The sequence below is a fragment of the Channa argus genome, chromosome 14 (genome assembly GCF_033026475.1).
Source record: "Channa argus isolate prfri chromosome 14, Channa argus male v1.0, whole genome shotgun sequence".
Classification (NCBI taxonomy): domain Eukaryota; kingdom Metazoa; phylum Chordata; class Actinopteri; order Anabantiformes; family Channidae; genus Channa; species Channa argus.
Window position 1 is genome coordinate 25,714,000 of NC_090210.1, and position 5,469 is coordinate 25,719,468.

Below are 5,469 nucleotides of genomic sequence, written 5' to 3' on the forward strand. Positions count from 1 at the left end.
AACAATCTCATTGGTTGACTTGGACTCAGTGGGTGGGACCAGCTAATAACCTCTAACTGCAGGCTGCTGGATTTTGTGCCAGTTGAAGTTGGTAAATTAGTTTCAGTGATGTTGTGATTCACTGCCAAGAAATTAAAAACAGCTTTATGCTTTTATATTTTTTTATCTTTTGTTGGATTTATTCAATAAAATGTTTTTAAATTGATCATTAAACCTACAAAACAAGTTTGTAGGTTTAATTTTAGTTTCCTAAAAACACTTTTTGTAGCAATAACTGCCTAACAAATTCGTAAAATTCTTTTTATCAGTTTTTCGAGAAATCTGACAAATAGTGTCCAAATGAGTGTCCTCATTTTAGTAGAAGACACCTTACTGTTCCTGAACTGGCTGCATCATTGAATATAAAAAGAGAGAAAGTATTGTGCACAGACACTGCAGGTAGAAGACTCAGGTCAGCTGCCTCATGGGGATGGGTTTTTGCTAGTGTACGATCGTCAGTTTCTCTTGGACAGGGTCCACCAGGGTGAACAGGGATCAGTTGGTGAACTCAAAGGCCCACTTGGCTCGCTCCTTTTTTTCTCCCGGACAGGACACAGATTGTTCTTTCCCTTCGTCCTGCCACGACACTTTCTGGATCCCCTCAAAGTCTGCCTGACACCTGTTGCAGGCAGTGATGAAGGATTCCAGCCCCTGCTCTCTTCGGCTCCACTCAGATTGGGATGAACCCCTGTAACTGGAGGATGGTTCCTCAGGTCCCCCGATCGACTAAACCACAGGCCCAAGCTCTGGCCATGTTTGTCCTGGTTAATGCCAGATCCCTGACAAACAAAACATTTACTTAGACTTTTTAGCTTTTATTGACTTAATCTGGTGCAATGTGTGTCTGGTCCCACACACGAACAGGGACATTCATTATATATATTTTTGCTGCCTTGTAACCTCACTTGTAAGTCGCTTTGGATAAAAGCATCTGCTAAATGACTAAATGTAAATGTAAAGTGTAAATTATATCTTGTTCTGTCTCATAGCTTGTCTGTGTCAAACTTGGAAATCTGTATCAATGTGTTTTCTGATCACATTTTATTTGATGCTGATTTTTCCTGTGCAGCAGTTAAATCTTGCGCTCCAGCTCTGCTCTGTGGGATTTTTAAATTAGGGGGAATGGATATATGTTAATGAGAAAATAGAAAATGAATTGGGAACTGACTCCTACATGGAGAGAAAATCATGTTAAACCACATACATGAAAGAAGTGAAAATCAGATATACTTGAAATGATCAGTTTAACATACCTGTTAAAATAGAAAGAAACTGTATAGAAAGTAGACAATGCAGTGAGAGCATGGTGAAAACTGTATCACTGAATGTGTACTGGGCTTAACGTGAAGTCTCTCTTCTGTATTTCAGATACATCTCAGCTCCTCCCTGAATCTCAGGCTCCTCTTGTTGTTTCACTTGTTACATTTCCTTTAAGTTTCAGTTGACATTAACTGCCAACATGTCTTCATTATGTGAAAGAACTGAATCAGGGTCTTTTAGTCTGACTGTCTGTTGTTTAGATGCCTGTTCCAACAAAATTTACTCTCTTATAATATACTTTCTTTGATTTTCAGTCAGGATTTAGAGTTCATCATAGTACAGAAACAGCACTGGTAAAAGTCACCAACGATCTTCTCATGGCCTCAGATAATGGACTCATCTCTATACTTGTTCTGTTAGATCTTAGTTCTGCATTTGATACCATTGATGACAACACTTTATTACAGAGACTGGAACATGAAATTGGGATTAAAGGAACTGCACTAGGTTGGTTTAAATCTTATCTATCTGATAGATTTCAATTTGTTCATGTTAATGATGAATCCTCCATGCACACAACGGTTAGCTATGGAGTTCCACAAGGCTCTTTGTTAGGACCAATACTTTTTACTTTATATATGTCTCCTTTAGGCAACATTATTAGAAAACACTCCATAAATTTCCACTGGTATGCTGATGATATCCAGCTATATTTATCTATGGAACCAGATGAAAATAATCAGTTAATCAAGCTTCAGGCCTACAAGACATAAAGGCCTGGATGTCCCACAATCTTTTACTTTTAAACTCAGATGAAACAGATGTCATAGTATTTGGGCTCAAAAATCTCAGAGATATGATGTCCAACCATATTGTTACTCTAGATGGCATAAGTCTGGCCTCCAGTACTACTGCAAGGAACCTTGGAGTTATTTTTTACCAGAATTTGTCCTTTACCTCACATATAAAACAAATCTCTAGAACAGCCTTCTTCCACCTGTGGAACATTGCCAAAATTAGGAGCATACTGTCTCAAAGTGATGCCCAAAGACTGGTCCATGCATTTGTTACCTCTAGGTTGGACTACTGTAATTCCCTACTTTCAGGATGCCCCAGTAACTTCCTAAAGAGTCTGTAATTAATCCAAAATTCTGCAGCAAGAGTGCTGACTGGAACTAGCAAGAGAGATCATATTTCACCTTCACTAGCTTCTCTCCATTGGCTTCCCATTAAATCTAGAATAGAATTTAAAACCCTGCTTCTTACATATAAAGCGCTGAACTGTTAGGCCCACCCCTTATGCACTGAGCTCCTTTCCTCCTCTTGACCCTCTCTCCTCACAATTGTCACCACTGTATGACATTAACTATGTGTTCTTTCTCCTGTAGTTGTTTTGTCCTTCTCTGTCCCCCTTTCTCTGTCCCTTTCTGCAGGTGTCCCCAGTTTTGGAGTTGTGTATTTTCCAGTGTGCAGCCACTGGTCCTACCAACCTGCCCAATGATTTGTTGTTGCTTTTGTTGCTCTTTTCGTTTCTCTTTTCTTTTCCACTTTGCACTCATCCCAACCGGTCAAAGCAGAGCCTGGTTCTGCTGGAGGTTTCTTCTCCAGCTTTGAAGTGACTTTATTTGACGTAGGTCCCTCAGACCCTGTACTGTGTACTGTGTGCTGTCATTTACTGACCCCCCAAATATAACAAGGACCTTGTGAATGATTTGTTGGCTGGAATCCTGCCTAATTATGATCGTGTCCTCATTGTCTGTGATTTTAATATACATGTGCTGATACCTGATAAAGCGTTGGTGAAAGTCTTTTTAGCCATTATTGACTCTTTTTATCTGGTACAATGTGTGTTTGATCACATGCCCATTTTATATGATGCTGATTTTTCCTGTGGTTTCCTGTTGTGCCATACTGGACTCTGTGGGCCCATTAAAAACCATGCAGCCTAAGACTAGACCCGAGCCCTGGTTCAGCAACAGAACTCGTGGAGCAAAAGTGCTGCAAAGCTGAATGCAGGTGAAAGATGGACAGGCTGCAGGTCTCCTTTCCAATTTTATAATCTCTCAAAAAGTCATAGCCCACGTGTGTTATTTAAGACAATTGACTCTGTTCTAAATCCCCCACAGTCTCTTTGCTTGGAAGCATCTGCTGACATGTGCAATAACTTCAGGCACTTTTTTATTGAGAAGGTTTTTGTCCAAGGGCCCTTATCTCAGCTCCTGTCTCTGAACCTTCTGACTGTTTCTCTTCCCTGGCCGTGTTAAATTTTAACCTGTGACTTTCTCACTCTTAGAAGAAATGATCGGCCAGATTAAGCCATCTGGCTCCCCTCAAGATTAAATCTCTGCTCATTTTCTTAAAGAGGTTTTCCTCAGTATAGGGCAGTTGGTTTTGGTTATTGTTAACAGCAGTCTGACTTCTGGCGTTGTCCCTGTAAGTTTTAAACACGCAGTAGTGCAACCACTGCTCAAGAAGCCAGGCTTCGATCACACCGCGTTGGCTAATTTTACGTCCATTTCCAAAGTGCCCTCTATTTCAAACATCTTTAAAAAAGTAGTTTATCTGCAGTTTTTTGGACAAGCAAAACATTTTGGAGGTCTTACAATCTGGCTTTAAATCCCTACATAACAAAGTGTCAACACTCTTTAATCACATCCTTCTGGCAACACATGCTGGTGATTTTATGATCCTTGTTCTGCTAGAACTGACTGCTGCCTTGATAAAGCAAACCACAATATTGTAATATCTTAGCTACAACACCAGGTGGGGAGCTGTGGTATTGCTCTGAAATGGTTTACATCCTATATGTCTGACAGAACTATGTGTGTGAGCTTTTGCTGGTTCTGAATCTTCTTCGGCTCCTCTGTTATATGGGGTTCCCCAGGGCTCAGTTTTGGGGCCTCTCCTTTTTTCCCTTTATCTACATCCCCTGGGTTCCATCCTCAGAAAGCATGGTATTTCTTTCATTTGTTCCTGGCTTTCAACCCAGCATGAGACTCTTTTCCTGTTCTCATGTTTTATTGTTTTTATATATTGTTTGAAGTTTTAAAGTGTTTGTGTTATTTGACTTTCTATGTACAGCCCTTTGGTCAGCTGTGGTTGTGTTAAAGTGATCTGTAAATAAAGATGAGTTAACAGTAAACAATATTTGAAGTTGACAGAATATTTGAACCAAATAAATTGAGTGATTAGAATTCACTCAGCTGCAGATGTTCTGCAACAGAGGATTTAATGAAATATATTAGGATGTGTTCTGTAGTAAAACAGGGGGAATGAATGTATGTTAATGAGATAATAGAAAATGAATTAGGACCTAGGACTGAACCATGTAGTACAACACAGAGAAGAAAAACCAATAGGAAAGAACGATCCACAAATAATCTCTTATAAAAGTGAGGCCTCTGTAGACTGTGAACAAAAGCAAAAGTGATGATGGTGGATGCTGTAGTACCACCATTATACCAGTATACACCAGTTTCTATGTGATATTTCTAAAGTGTAACAGTGTGTGTCTGTTAGGACGTCACTTCCGTAGTTTCGAAATGGCGGTCTGTTCAAACTGTGTACACGTTTTCACGCAGTTGCAAGAAACAATCAAACTTTTGGAAAACGAACTAAGAAAAAAAAAAATGAACTTATCTTGGGGTTTTCCAACGTTGCCACCACACAAGCGAAGCATCTCGCAGCTCTTAATACCTCGAGCTACATGGAACAAACAGTTTCTATCCACCCAGCTGTTTGTTCAGTGACCCAGGACACCGATGACACGCTGCCGTGGTCTGGCCCTGTTGCTACCGCTGGAAATGTGATGCCAACCTGCGGCCTTCTGGCCCTGTCGGACGACCAACGGCCTGTCCCGACACGGGCCTGCTCCTCGCCGCTGACACAGGAGGCCTGGATTACGGCTAAAAGGAGACATCGGACGACACCTGCTGCAGCTAATCTTGTCAACCAATCCATTGGACCACCTTCCCCGGTCCAGATGGATAACCGTTTCACTGTTCTTGAGGAGCTGGAAAGTCCGACTTCCCCGGCGGCGGTTCCCTGTGACTCCCTGCCCCGTGAGATACCACACGGCTCCACCTCCCACGGGCAGCGCGGTCGGGGCCTGCTGCCGGGGCCTCGCCAGACCAGACGTGCCACCGCCACCAACACCAACACCATGCCTCC